The sequence below is a fragment of the Lissotriton vulgaris genome, unplaced genomic scaffold, assembly GCF_964263255.1.
Source record: "Lissotriton vulgaris unplaced genomic scaffold, aLisVul1.2 SCAFFOLD_6338, whole genome shotgun sequence".
Taxonomy (NCBI): Eukaryota; Metazoa; Chordata; class Amphibia; order Caudata; family Salamandridae; genus Lissotriton; species Lissotriton vulgaris.
The window spans coordinates 22,955-38,949 of record NW_028242454.1 but is presented as its reverse complement, the minus strand read 5'-3'; the positions used below and the strand labels follow the sequence as shown (position 1 = coordinate 38,949).

The 15,995-nt window shown below is 47.5% G+C and overlaps 1 protein-coding gene across 1 annotated transcript in view; it reads right to left on the bottom strand.

Annotated features, from left to right (window-relative positions):
* Positions 1-6,165, bottom strand: part of KLF15 (KLF transcription factor 15) — a 53,664-nt gene extending 47,499 nt beyond the window's left edge. Inside the window, exon 1 of the mRNA XM_086948318.1 lies at positions 6,009-6,165. The gene's annotated coding sequence lies outside the window, so the exon portion shown is untranslated. The remainder of the gene's footprint in view (positions 1-6,008) is intronic.
* Between the last annotated feature and the right edge of the window lie 9,830 nt (positions 6,166-15,995).

Sequence of the window (15,995 nt, the reverse complement as noted above, 5' to 3'; positions counted from 1 at the left end):
GAGGTCCATTCAGGAGAGACTGAGAGAGATGAGTTGTAACACTGGGAACTGAAACCGGCCCTGGCAAACTGCTCGTACGGCCCCCCCGGGGGGAGGAAGGGCGTGCGGCCGAGCTGTTTGCCATGGCTGGTTTCAGCCGATTTTGTTACAGGGGGCGATATTGCCGGCCCCTGCTAACAAAAACGCCCCACCAGGGGCTCAAGACCGGCCCCCACCCAAGCGGCCTACCAGGGAAATGCCCAGTGCCCGCTGCGGCCAGTCCAGCCCTGGTGTAACATATGCAGATGAACGTGATGCGGAGAGAAGAAAAAGGCATACATTTATAGCACACAGTGAACATAACAGGAGTGACTGAGATTCTATGAAGACCACAACCCCTTCCACATGCCTATGTCTCACGATTTCAGAATTTAAACATTTTCAATGTTAATTATTTACAACAAATTCATTGTTGTTGCTCATTTAAGTATAACACCTAACAAGCATTGACAAAACCTGGCTGGTTTTAAGTGTACGCCAATCGTTTTTTTATATATCTGGATGCAATAACAGAAATCTCAGAGATTAATCAAAATACTGTTGGGTGGAACACTTAGGGAATCACAGAAATGTTTACATGTTTAACCACATCGCTGCGGCGGCTATTCCGCCGCGGCGCTAAGTGGGCGGGGCGGCCGCTCGGCGGCTGCATGCTGATGCCGGAACCGCTCCGTCATCAGCCGCGGTTCAGGTGTGCTCATGACGGAGCGGTTCCGTCATGGCCCCGCCCGCTCAATAGAACGCGCCGCGCAGGCGCGAAATCAGCGCGGCGGCGGCAGGGCCATGACGGAACCGCCCCGTCATTAGCACAGCGCCACTGCAGCTGATGACGGAGCGGCTCCGTCATCAGCATAGAAAGGGTTAAGCCACACTCTTATTTACACAGCCCACACACCTTTAGAGACCTCCCCACTTGTTCATCCTTAATTAAAGCCCTGCAGGAGACGGTTGTCAGAGGGACAACTGGACCAGTCTTTCATTTCTGCAAGCCAATGTAACGTCAAACCTTTCTCTAAAGTGGTTGAACTGAGCTGAACCGCGCCTGCCACTCCCGGATTCCATTGGTTAATAACTAAAAGCCCATGTTTGCACACATTGAGACACGTGGTACACCCGCATAAGGCTGTCAGCATAAGGTGACAAGCATAGACAGGCTGCAGGTGATCAGTTGGACACTGGAGACAAACAGTTGGCTGGCATCAGATAGGGAAAAGAAAGGGAAATGTGATCACAAGTTAAAACAGGCAGTTCTCGTCTGTCAAAACCAAAGTGGCACTGTTCCCAGCGAGCAAGATATCTCAGTGGGTTGAAGTTATAAGCTTATGACGTCAACGTTTCTCATCCTGTCAGAGCTGACCCTGCCTCCAATCCAGAAACGTGTACCATTGTGTAGCAATAATGCCTGGTATTTACAGTGCTAGAAAATGGCAAAAGATGTGCCGTAAGAAACGCTATAGGAAAAGCGCTATAGGAAAAGGATATTTTTTATAGCACTATAGAGCAGCTGCAGCGCTGAACTGAAGCTTCTATTCGCTTGATTCTGGGTGAGCCAGGAGTAAGTTCCAGACTATGCCACTGAACATGTGAAACCCCATTTTTGTGCTCTCAATTTGTCTTTTGCTTTCTTTGATTTTTGGCAGAAGCTAAAGGATTACGAAGGTATGTCTGTCGGTCCTTAATGCATTACTGCACCATTCATCCGATCGCCATGAAACTTGGGGAAGTTGTTGAGTACACTCCCACGAAGGTTTCTGTCAAAAACAAAATGTTTTAAATCGGCCCCCCAGGGCCCTCATAATCCTTCGAATGCTGAAATAGACAGCCAATTTGCGAGCATCGTCGACAGTTACGAACCCCAAACGGAAATCGATTGGTCAATCTACATCAGAAGCACAAAAGAAAAAGGCATTACGAGCTTCAGAAACAGACGAGCAACGGGAAGCAAGATTAGAAGCTGTTCAAATACAAACTGCTCAAGCCCGTAATTCTCAAACGAAAGAGCAACGAGATTCAAGATTGGAAGCCGATCGAGTACGCACTGCTCAAGCCCGTTCTTCTCAAATGAACATGGAACGAGAATCAAGATTGGAAACAGATCGATTATGCACTGCTCAAGCCCGCGTGAATGAAACAGGAGAGCAACCAGAATCAAGATTGGAAAACGATCAATTACGCACTGCTCAAGCCCGCTCGAATGAAAGAGGAGAGCAGCCAGAATCAAGATTAGAAGCCAATCGAGGACGCAATGCTCAAGCCACACTTAGAAAGGTTTTCAAAAATAAAATGAATAAGTTTCAATAACAATAACACAATGTAAATTTAATGTTATCATAACGAGTTTCCTTGAATTTCCTTTCTTCTGAGATCGCAGCAACGCGCGACAGGTAAGGTAGTATGTATATAAATAATGGAAAAGGTTCACTAGGGAGAAGTTTATACATTTAAACTTCTAAAGATAGTGGGCACAGAATGTATTACTCATCTGTAGAGTAATTAACAGAATTGATTGTTGTTAAACCATATTGCATTAAAACCAAGTAGTATGACACTCAAAACCAATGACTCAATCATTTTTAGCTACAGGTTGAATACTGGTAGAATTTCCAGCCAACAGGGTAGTACATTGATGTTTCGACCCATAAAATGATTTGCTATTGGGGCTTCTTCAGGACAAGAAGAAGAAGCTACTGTTCAGGATGTGGAACAAATCACACTTCAGACCGCAATGTTGCAGGGGACTCACACACAACCATTTGAACCTGTTCTCTGATCAAAAATGATCAAAGTACTTTGTATATTGTTTCAGGCCGTTGCGGTGAATCACAGACATCAAAAGCCAGTAGGACGCGCTCATTCTGGCTTTGGGCAGACGCTTTTATTCTTTTTAATGATACTAATTCTCCTCAGCTAATTCCCTCTAATGATAGCTCTAACAAAGACACAGAAGCAAACATTATGCAATATCTTACTAGTCCAAACAGCAAGAGGGCCTTTAGGCAAGGTGCTGGGTTAAATTGTCCTGCGCCAGGTATTAAGTACACATCCAGTCCTGTTTTTCCCTATTTTTGCAAATTCTTTCAAATATCCATAGATGAGCTACAGCTGCACGAGTGGAGCATTTCTCTCTCATCTCATTGTATTTGTTTAGGTACCATTACGTGTCCAATGGAGCTATTGCAATGCAATCGCAAAGGATCTATTGTATATCTTCAAAGAACTCTGGATAAAGGCACATTGCCTTATGCATCTGATAGCTGCAGTCTGTGCAGAAAGTAACCGGTTTTGTATTCCTGTTTACAGCAGCAAACTACTTTACTGTTTAAGTCAGGACTAATGCAAGTCTGTTCTGTTGGTTGAGTCAAATGTCCCGAGCTGATTTCATGTCAACAGTTAGTTTAAGAGAAAGCTGTTGTATAACTAAAAGAACAGTGACGCGTGATATGCCCAGGATCACACTATTTGATCAAGCGGAGATTAGAACTCGTGACTATGTTTCAGCGTCAATAACCAAACTACGAGAACACTGTCCCTCCCTCTCCCGACCCTGACACTTGTGCGTGTTTCCACTTCGTCGAAAGACAGGGCAGGAAGAGAGAGCACGACCTTCCTGCACTCTCACTGCCCCTGAAAGCCCAGCCTGCCCATCCAGGGGTGAAGGTCAGTGCCAGCAGGCAGGGAGTAGCGGGACGCTGCCCCCTGCAGCCGGCAGAGGGTACTGCATGTTGTTGAGTGCTGCGGTGCGGGAGCTTCCCTCTCCTCGGCCCCAGAGGCGGAATGGGCGGGATGGCCGACAGTAACCCCGGCTGCCGAGCTCCCAGCGTTGTGATCATAACAGAGCGGGAGAGTGGAAGGGGGAGAAAAAGGGGAGTGGAGAGAGGGCGCGAGGTGGGGGAGAACAGGGGGTGCACGTGAACAGAGAGAGGAAGCGCGAGAGCATGAGGGGAAATATATACAGAGATATACATGGGAATGACAGCAGAGAGAGATTATGGAGAGAAAACAGCGTGAGTGGATGGGTGGGGGAGAGAGAGAAAGGGAGCAGAGAGAGGTAAATAAATAGAGAGCGAGGGAGAAATGAATGGAGAGGTTGGGGTATCTGAGAGAGAGAGAGCGGGAGAAAAACTAGACTGAAGGAAATTCGAAGGAGGTAGGAGAGGGTTAGAGGAAGAGGGGAGAAAGAAACACCAGAGGGAAATAGAAAGAGAGAGGTTGGAAAGGGCGGAAAGGGAAAGAGGAATGGAAAAGGGAGAAAGAAAGCGCTGAGAAGTCCCCAGCGAAAACACAACTAGCCCCATAGTGTGAGGGAGGATTTTAAAGGTGGGAGGAGAAGGGAAGAGAGAGGGTGTGAGAGGAAGAGAAGGAATGAAAGAGGAAGAGAAGGAATGAAAGAGGAAGGGTAAGGGAGGGAAGACAACCAACAGAGCGTAGAGAAGAGAGCGAGAGAAAGTAAAGTGAGCAAACGGCAATAGACCCCACGTGAGGCGGAAAAGTACTTATTTGCAAAAGTTTTTTTTTGTTGCAAAACGTGTATTTCCGTTTTAGGTAAAATCTGTCTTTCAGTTATGATATCTTCCAACAGCTGCCAGCGAACAGGTGAGGGATGCGAGAAGGAGTTTCTGACGTCATCAGTTCCCTGGAGGAGGTTCATTATAGGAAAGTAGCCGTTTGGGAGGGAGGGGGGCGGAGGGGGGGGGGGGGGGGGGGTTAAGCACACCTAATGTGTCCTCAGTCCAGCACCCTCTTGTCAATATAACTTATACGTGTGTGTGTATATACATATATATATATATACACATTTCAGAATAACGTATATATACATACATATGTGTGTGTGTATATATATATATATATGTATATATATATATATATATGTGTGTGTGTGTATGTGTGTGTGTGTGTGTATGTATACATACGTTACTTTGAAATATGTTTGGTGCGGTCAGCTCTACAGCGCTATATATATATACATATATGTGTGTGTTTATGTGTGTGTATATATAGCCTCTACAAAGTTCTTGCCTTGTCATAGCAAAGCGACAAAACACAGTCACAGTAAGACACACATTCATTCACCCAGAGCTAGGAGTCTCCCATGGTGTGCTCGGGTCTGCGCGGCCCGGGAGAGGGGACACTGCGTCCCAGCCACCGCTGAGCGCCTCTGCCAGCCAGGCCTGAAACGACAACACACACGCTGCGCACACAGCCCCTCGCAGCTGCACCAGAAAATACCCGACAGAGCACTCTCTGGAGGCTGGGCACACACCGACCGGGGTCCTGCCAGCTGTCCCAGCAGCGGTGTGTCATCATTGCATCGAAGGCAGCGGACATCAAACCGCCCCCGGGGCGAACGGACGAACCGCAGCGCAGAAACATGTCACCAGGTAAATCACGGGCCGCGCATGTTGTTGAAAGGCTCCATCGCAGCTCCGAGCTGCGCATAACGTCCACAACTCCCCCGCTCCCCGCCCCGCCACGGATCAGCTCTGTAGCATATGGCCACCTGGCTGCGTTCGTAAACATGCGTAATCACCCCACGCTGGCATGCATGGGGACCGTGGCTACAACTTCCACTTACTGCAAAATAAAGAGCGCAAACTTCCGAAGTACCATCAGGCAGGCAGCGAAATCATTCAGAAATACATGAAACGCATTTTAAAATTCCACCAGTAACTGCAAAAGAGCCCCATAGACAGAGCTCTGCCCAATATGACGCGCATACAGCATGCTGGCAAGTAAACACAAAATATGCAATTAGAATAATTATGTATATTAATCAACGAGAGGCCAGCAGCCCAATCCCACTGCTGCCATTCTACCAACCCCCCCCCCCCCCCCCCGCCTCAAGTACCCCCTGCCAGCCCAAACAGATCCTGCAAACAGCACGATGCCATATGCCCACAGGCTGCGCCTGCAAAACATGTTTTCTTTTGCTGTAAAACATCAAAAGCAGGCCCGGTTTCACTTCCTACCTGATTTCTCAGCAACAAAAAGATTCCAAAAATGTTATTTAAAAAACAAAAACCAATCCCAGTTGGCGGTGTCCCCGCAGCGCGTCTACGCTGCTCCAGGTGCCCTTGAACTTGACGGCGCTGCGCGTCCTGCGGCTGCCACTGCTACTATGTGCCCGTCACATGACCCACCCGTGGGTTATAAAAGTAAAAGCAGGCGGGGGCTCGCGGAGGGCTCGACCAAGCCGCGCCTCCTGATTGGACAGGCCTTCAAGGGGGCCTGGCTTGCTACTTTGTCGTCAATGGAAGGAGCTGCCAGGCCTCCCTCCTCCGGCCCCTCCTTTCTCCTGATGTGGGAGAAAAACAAGCGGCAGGAATTCCTGGCTCCGTGGCATGCATGCTATGCGATGTATAGCGCAGGCCGCCATTGTTGTTATGGTATCGTGGCGCATGTGTGAAAACTGCATCCAAGCAGGTCGGAGATTTGATAAGGCTGGTAGGGATGAGTCCGAGTGAGTTGCATTCGTAAAACAGAATGGGGTACAGGCTGCACTACCTTACACGGGCACAGGGGGGATTTTGACGAGCTGATGTTTTTGGAAGGCCGATAGAGCTGGGGCGGAGTAAATCACAAGTTAGGCGTTTGGACGACTATATAACTATGTTGGCTAATCACTGCCTTTAGTGGGGGGTATACGAACACCGAGAAACACCCCCAAAAGCTGATCATGGCTGGGGTTATACTGCAATTGCATGTATACGCCACTTAATGCCACTGAAGCACTTTTTGGTTGGTAGCACGCTACTACTAGTTAGGGACTGTGAAGGATCATACATACTCCAGGCTTGCTAGGGCTTTAGGGCCATACACACGATCATATACAGGCTATACTGGGAAAAGTGGAACTGTGGTGACAGTATGGCGGGGCTGGGACGGAGTCAGTCTCGCGTGAGATAATCCAGGGCGTGTCTTCGACGGAGGAGTAGTAGAGGTTGTAGTAAGTTGCTGGCAGGCCCAGACGGTGCCACAGCGCCCCTCCTGCCCCACAGGAAAGGCACGTGCTCTTGTTTTATTTCTGCCATGTGCCCCAGCAGGCTTAGAGGAGTCTCCGAGCCGTGTGCAGATGCGGAGGGGGTGGGGCTTAGAGGAAGATGCAAAGCAGGGGCGTTCCTTCTCGGGCTGTGAATACAGATGCGCGAGCCAGGGAAAACGAATGGCTCGGCTCCATGAGCTTGAAGACGAGCCAAGAACATGTCCGCATTGTAATTGCATTTATGCTGCGCTAAGTATCAGGAGGCGCTTAGGCGCTTTGATATGTAAAATAAGCCACAAACGTCATGTGTATGTAAGATTAAGACTTCATCATTTGAAAATAAAAACCTTTATATCTTTGTAATATTAAAGTACATTAGTTTACATCAGGGCATTGAGTAGCTTTTAGTGCAAGTGATAGTTTCTGAACACGAACCTGGAAATATACACGAACCCCTCCCACCCTGATGATGAGACCATCAGTGAACCAAGAGGCAGAATAATAAACCTCAGAGCATCTCGTACAGCGCCCACCCTGAAGTCATGTATATCGAGGCTCTCTCAAGTGCGATAATGAAGGGAAAAAAAAAACTGCAATAAAGTCATTCCAAAGCATCACACAAGTCAATCAATTCTTTCTTTCTTTATTCGATTATAAAATATATTCATAAGCGTACAAGCAAATATTTTAAAATACAATGTTACTACCCTCGGCAATTTTATATAGAAATTTAGTATACAATTCATAACAAGTAAATTAGAAGAGAGATAAGGACACCATCAAGCTTATTTCAAATTGTCATAAACATTAATTGTAACCTCTCGCAAACCCATCAGAAATCCAAAAATTATCCTTGACACCCCAAAACTCATACCCACGGTAAAGTTACCCTTACTACCCCAAAACCCATACCCACCCTGAACCCTAAAATTACTCTTGCCACCTCAAATCCCATACCCAACTTGAACACTAAAATTACCCTTCCCATCCAAAACCCCCTACCCACCCTAAACCATGCATACTTACCTTATACTTACATGTAAAACAAATATACCTTTACCATTCATGCCTTTACAACAAAATTTGTTGTAAAGGCATATGCATTGTAATTGAATGCGTTGTGATGGCAGCGCGTTGTAATGGCATGCTATGCAATAGCATGCATTTTGATAGATTTGTTGTATTGGATGTGTCCCATCTAAATCCAGTTTATCCATAAATGATACAAAGTTCTCAATTATGCCCTGAAGCCCGTTAGGTGTGCGGGAGAGCAGGACCGCATCGCCAGCATGCACCAACACAGGATTCAACTTGAGCCTGACTAAATCGTAGTAGGCACCAATAAGAAAGAAATCTAGATTGTTAATATATCAAAGAAAGAGGATTGGTGCCAAAATGTACCCTCGGCGAATGCTTCGTGCCAAGGAGAATAAGGGGGTGCATTTCCCATCTATGCCAAACCTCATCCTGGCAGAGACCGCACAGTGCACGCAAGAAGTCAACCAGATACTGCGGGCTACCAACCCGCGGAAGGATGGACCACAGTTTGCATCGGTCGACTCTCTCAAATGCACTGCTCAGGTCCATAAAAGTGAGGTATAATGGGCATTCCTTCACAATTGTATACTTCCCCACTTTTAGATTCAGGATAAGGCATTGCTTCTGTGTCCCCAGGCCTTCATGGAAATCATATTGAGCCCTGCTCAGTACTCCATACTGCTTGGCCCAGTCCTCCACCCTGTGAAGAATCACCTGACCAGCTACCTTGACTACAGAGTCAAGGAGTGAGATTGCCCTATAGCAGTGAGGAAACTGCCTAAGGCCCTTCTTGAAAACAAACTGGAACAATAGTGGCTTTCTGCCAAGAGGCGGGGATCTTGCAAGATGCTGCAGCATTCAATGCAGTAGTAATGATGGGCGCCCACAGATCAATGTTGCCTTTATACATCTCCATGGGAACTCCATCCGGTCCTGGGGCTTTGTTTGAGGGGCTATAATTATCTCCTCAAGATCAAACCAAAATGGTAAGGGGAAGTAGGGACAGATGTCTTCAAGCTCAATGGTCATTTGGTTCTCATACGAGTAAATATGCTTAAAATGGTCAGTCCAGCTCTGGGGAGTAATATTTGAACCCAAACCTTCACTCTTATTTGTGAAATGCTGTTTGTCATTAACAATTTCCCAGAATTTTTTAGGGTCCTGTTCCTTGTAGGAAGTAACAAGGCTATTCTAAGCTTCTGCCTTGATGGCTACCTTATGCTTTTTAATTGCAGACTTACACTGCTGTCTAGTTTTAAGTATGTTTTCCCGGTCTCTAGGCCTAGAATTTAGAGCATCCATCAGATTTTGGTTTATAAACTTACATTTCCTGACAAACCACCCTGGGATGGAAGTGTAGGAAAGTGGGATTCAGTTGCAGTATCCCCCACACTTTTTGCCTGGGTTTGGATGCAACTTTGACTGTAGAGTACTGGGTCCCTCCTAACCAGGTTCCCAGTACCAGTGTTTTTTTCTCTAAAACTGTACCACAATTGGCACAACTTCAGACCCCTTTGTAAGTCCCTAGTAAATGGTACCCTTGGTACCTAGGGCATTGGGACTGCAGTGGGTCCCTCATGGACCCCTAACTAAGCCATGCAAACTGCCACTGCGCCTGCATGCCTTGGTGCATACAAAATTGATAAAGGGACAAGACACATTGGCTGTGTACCATTTCAAAGCAGCACTGCCTAAGATATGGGTAAGTCACCCCTCTAGTTGCCTTACAAGCCCTAAGGCAGGGTGAACTATATTTCAGGTGTGGGCATATCCGCATGAGCAGATATGCCCCTACAATATTTAAGTCTACTCTTTTTTTTTTTTTTTAATTTTTGGAGAACCTTTATTATTACTTCAAGCAATTACAAGTATGGGCCTACAACCATCCCGGCCGGCCGCTAGTCAGAGCAAAAGTACAGCAGAGCAATGTGGAAAGTTATAGCAGTTCGAAAACCGGGGTCTTACAAATGTCCAGGACACAACTTGTATTGAGGCATACAGGTCTGAATGCAGGAGTATAAAGGTTCATTTTATAATAAAGGAAAAACTAGAAGTAAGTGCCATACAGTCATACATGGTCCCACAATAGTGAGCGTAAATCAGGATATCCGCAAATAGTACAAATACAAATGAAGCAGTGGGGAGAAGGTAAGCAAATCAGGATAAATGTAGGCACTAGCCCGTTACGTAGCAAAGCTCAACCCCCACAGCTCAATACGAAACATATTGTAGGAGACATGACGATCGACGACACTAAAGAAGGAGAAAGACTAAAGGGCCATAGAAACGAATAACGGACAATTTAACAAACCCCTACCCCCCACCCTGCACCCCTGCAGAAGGCCACGGCCTACCCCCCCTCCCCCCCAGCAGTGTGCCTGTCGCCCTAATGGAGACCCGAAATGTAGAAAAGAGTAGAAAGAAGAAGAGAAGAAAAAAGTGGAGGAGGACCCTCAATCTTGCCACCCCGCCCCGCCCTACACCCCTGCGCCCAGGAGACATCCCAAATGCGAGAGCAGAATATCCGTGGAGAACGTCAATCATCAACCAAACCAGCCTTATAATCCCGGTCGAATGTCCCCCATTCACCGTCAGCCAACAATAAGTCCACTAGACTCTGGACGGTGTCATCCCTGGCCTTGTCTATTAATGGAACCAACATACGTCCACTTATCAATCGGTACACAGAGCGGCATGGAGGGTCCAAGTGATCCGGACGGGAAAGGCCAAGTCACCGCTTCATGGTACTGCAGCGACCCAAACCCATCTGAACATGTATGGCGGAAATCCGTTTGCGTCGACATTGACCCCGAGAACATCCCCAAGGCCGAACACAGTCTCATCATCCAAGGAGGGAGAGTCACACAACCCGGCAAGCGCCGAGACAGCACCGGGGCAGTCCAAAAAATAGATCGACGTTGTTTCCCCAGCCTCCAAGTAGACATGTGCCCCGAAGAGACACTCTCATACACCATCAAGCTGTCCAGGGTGATAAAAGGAGCCGGGTCTTTCAGCGGCTCCAGGAAACTAGACGTAGCTGTAGCACTCCGCATGGACACAGAGGCGGGCACGTCGGCACTCCGTTGAGGTCGAACTGTGCCCGCGCGAAACGGCGGAACAGCAATGGCGGCCATCCTTCTTCCCAAGTCCCGGGCATTACAGATCAGGGTTTCGTGCATGTTCGTTAGTGCAGCCAGTACATCTTTGGACGTGGCTCCTTCTCGCGCCGCCAGTCCCCTGATCGCAACCACACGGCAGCTGTTTGACCTGGATGTGATCCGCATAGGGGGGCGCCGGCCGCCATCTTAGCCGATCCGGCCACGTCCTTCTACACCTCACCTCGGTGACCAGGCCCCAAACCAGGGCGCTACAGGATGCACAACCGGGACTCAATAATACAAGGCAGGCTCCCCAGAGAGGAGTCACCAAAGGGCTAACAAAATCTCTGCCGCCCCCGGGAGCCGCCCGCCGATTCCGGGGGCAGTCCTTGATTATGCCCGGACACAGAACTGGGGGGGGGGGCAGATACCGTGCACCCCCCTCGACCCTGCTCAGCCACGCAGCCCCACGACGCACGCCGTTAAGTGGACTGGGTCGTCACTGCCGCCAGCGGCCCATCAATTCACCGGCGCCCTCCGGCCGACTCCTCGCCACCACCAGTGGCCGCTGTTGTCGCAGTCGCGGCCGGCTGCTTCTTTCAATTGACACCCCGGTCCCAGCACCGCGAGGGCCTCAGAAGAGTCGGGGACATATCTCCGGGTCCGCCGCACGTAGAAGCCTCAGGAGCAGACGGTAAGTGGTAGTTCTCCTTCGCCTACTTAAATATGCCGTTACGGCTCAGGATAGTTGCCAGGATGTATGCGCGGGGTGAAAGGGCTCACAGAGCCGAGCGTCTATGCGGCCATCTCAGTCGCTGGCTTGGCTCCTCCCCCTTTAAGTCTACTCTTAATATTGTAAGTGTCAGGGAAGCCATTGAGAGTACATGAGCTGGAAACTTGAGAACTTGTGTTCCCCAGCACCATGATGGCTTCACTGAACCCAGGAGTGTTTGGTACTAAACAAAACCTCTTAATAAACCCACACTGATGCCAGTGTTGGATTTATTAAAATATGTACCCATGGGGGAACCTCATAGGTGCCCCCTGAAAACCTACCAACCATGGTTTGGGCTCTGAATGGCTTAAGGCAGCCTGCCAGACATGTTTCTGGGCCCCTGGGTTGAGAGCCCTTGCTCTTTGATGCAGAATCGGAGGTTTACCCCCCTTTGCCAACTCAACTCCATCCCTCTGTTTCTGGAGGCGAAGTGAAGCACAAATTTCAGTGCCCACCATCTTGAAGATGGTGGGACTTATCCAATCAGGGCTAGGACTATGCCCCCCTCCCACAGGAGGGTGGCGTAATGGAGGGTGTAGACACCCCAGGTAAAGAACCCAGTGTTCTCTAGCTGTCACTCCGATATAACAAAGCTAAATTCAGTATTTAGGTGCCACCCCCAGACCTTGAAATCAGAGTCCTAATTACCTATGAAGCCCAGGCACCAAAGAGCTGCACCAGCAAGAAAGAAAAAGGACCAGTGTCTGACTTGGCGCCAGCCCCGCTGGCCTGCCTGTTGCCTTTCGCCCATGCTACAATAGTCGACTCGTTCTACAGGTCCAGCGACCTCCAAAACCCTGGGTGCACTGCCTGCCTTCTATAAAGATCAAGAAACTCCTCTGGAGAGCAGACCTGTCGAAGAGGAACCCAACTTTAAAACCAAAGGGCTCTGCCCTAAGAACTTCAAAACTGGCTCCAGACGGACCCACCTCTGCACCGATGCCCAAGTGGCCCGCCGGTCCTGCGAAGGTTCCCCAGTGATTCTGAGCCTGAGTCCACTGTGGGCTAACCCCTGCTGGACTCTACAATGACGCCTGCAGCCTCAATCCAAAGACACCCCTGACCACGATCTGCCCGGTAAGCTGTTCCAGACGCAAAAGGACAGCCCTGCACCCAAAGTCCCTGGGCCTTGGGGAACTTGACCAATGGTGACCCTATGTCACCTTGCATCAGAACTTACCTGGGCAGCTGTGAGTTTTCTTCGTTCAGCCTCCTGGCACGAGAATGCAGCCTTTCTCCAAAGCTGATCTTCCCCATTGATTTGCATAGGGCACTGGCGCTGTGTTGGCACTGTTCACCTAGCTGCCACTGCACGACTGAGGGTGTACATTTGGTGCTGACCTGTGACCCCCGGGCTTATGTTAACTGCTGGAGATTGACCCCTGACACTGCTTTACTTACCTGTGGGCAGCACAACTTCCTAGACCCCCAGTTTACATTGGTTAACATTGGGTGCCTGTCTCTGAATTCGACCTCTGCACCCGGCCACCCCATGTCTACTGGTATTGCACAGCTATCTTAAACCTTGCCTGGTGTTGACTACAGACCCCAAAGACTGTATCTGTAAGTCATGTACTTATCTTCAAAATTGCATTTTTGTTTTCCTCCCATAGGTTGATATCGCCAAACTGAAAAATTGCTCTATGTGTCCGCTTTTTAAAGTGAGAAGTATTTTTCCTTTGAACGTACATCTTGGTCTTAAAAAAAAATCTTTAAGAAGCTTATTTTTATAAAATTGGTGTGGACCTCCTTTTAAGTTGTGTCATTTATTGGTCACTGTGTGTATACCAAATGTCTTACACTCTTCTGTTTTAGGCCTAATGCTGCTCGACCACACTATCACAAATAGAACACTTTTGGTTTACATGGAGCCCTGTAGACTTTTGGGGGAATCTCTGGACTCTTTACACAATATAACCAGTTATTGGTATACCACATAAAGTGCCAGCTTCCTACAAACAATGTCTATGCATTTATGTGTGAATATAAATAAGGATTTAATGTAGCTATTGAGTGTTTCAAAAGAACTAAGGCTCTCCAGGGATGAGCAATTTTCAGAAAGAAAATGTCCACAATCAGGCACAGATTTGTTTTAACTGGGGACATCTATTCCCTTCCATCTAAATCCAAGTCCTTTATCCTTTACACTTGTTCTCTTGAACATTTTCTAATTTTAATGTGAACATTTTTTAATTATTTCTTTTTGCTCCTGTATTGTATTGATTATTATGTACATATGTATTTCTACGGCTTTTGATCAACTGCATATAGCAGAATAAACTAAATGTTTTATACATTTTTAATCGCATATTGTTGTGAAGATATTTTTTACATGCATATTTAAGAGTTCTGTCTATTTGCATTGTCATTAATATTGAGTGATCTACTCTATTCGTTGTTGTTTTACCTTTATATGTGTAAGTTCACGGTAATGGTTGTGAGTTTGACTCTTATACTAGGTTTCCTCAAATTTCCATCGAGGAAGCTTAGATTCTTCTGGCCTGTATTAGGTGTCCAGTAGATCTCTGCTTTAGGGACTCCCTATATTTTACCCTCAGCCAGATTGATTACTCCTTTCAGCAGGACAGGTTGTGGCCCATGTGGCAGATTTAGGATAATTTCTATGGGTTTTGGTTGCTAAATCCACTGGAGATAACTCCCGCGGCCGCTACACACTTAGTCAAATCCCTATGTAAAAAAACATAATCTATGGTGGTACCTTGTCCCCAGCCTATAAATGTCTGGATATATGGTTCTTGGCTCCCCCAAATTTCTGCCAAATTACAGAGGTTCAATTCCAAGAGGTTATTCAAAAGTGTTCACCGTCAATTTTCCGATGGAATTCCAGGCACTACTGGAGTTGCCACAGCAAAAGGGTCAGAGGTAGTATTGCATAAACCAAATTCCGCATTACAATACCCCCCACAATTGCCAAAATCCCACCAACCTACACACTCCTCTGTGTTTTAATGTCCCAATAACATTGACTAATAGCCTGATTTGTGAGCTCAATGCTGCTACAGCAATATAAACATTAATCACAAAAAAATTAAAAGGAGTAGAATGAACAGCCCATACAATCTGGATCTCTGAATGATTGCATACACTGGGGATAATTGTGAAAAGTTTGGTGATCTGCACCATGATTGCCACACCCCCAGGTCTCCCTCCCGCTGAGCATATTGCTGGAATAATAAAAGTTTTAAACTCGTCCCAAGTAATCTCCCATATTGTCCATGTTTCATGCAACATTAGGATGTTATATTTAGTAATAAATGAACACTAGTTCAAGTCCTTCTCTTTAGACCGCAGCCCGCAATCTTCCAGCATATGAGCATCATCTGAGAGGCAGCAGGTGGGTCCTTGAACAGACAGTGCCACTAAAGCTGAGGAGTCCCCAATTCACTCAGCTCTATCTTTTTCCCTATCCACTGGCACCAGTCAGTCCAGTTCCTCCATACCAGATAGGACACTGAATCTATTTCAGGTGGGAAGAAATAGGACAGGGGATATGTCCTCAAGAGCCACTGACCCTTGAGGTAAGCCCCTCCTGGCAGGCTAGAATCTGGTCTTTGCCCCATAAAGCAAGCCTCTACTAGCAGGCTGAGGTCCATTACGATGGCGACAGAAATAGCCTTGTGGTTGATCCATTATACAGTTGTTCCTAAGAGGGCCCATTGCAGGATGAGCTTGAGACATAACTAGGTATTCAGCAAGGGCCGGATTCCTGCAGTTACCAACCATCCTGTTCCCGGACAGGTCCTTACATGAAGAGCCAAGCCAACCCACCCTTCTGACCAATTAGTCACAATCGTAGTCCGCAAAACCAGAGTCCATATCTTTATTCAGCCAATGGCAGAAATTATTTTTAACCCCTTCGCTGCGCGCGTCGGCCAACGGCCATTGCCAGCACTACCTCCGTAGTGCTGCGCACGTCCGTTGGCCGACGTGGTCCCGCATTAAGGTTGGTATATGTTTCTTCCTTAGCTTGAGACAGACATAGTACGTTAGCCAGAACCACAACATAAGGGCTCTATTCCAGTGGAAGGTTAAGACAAGTGAT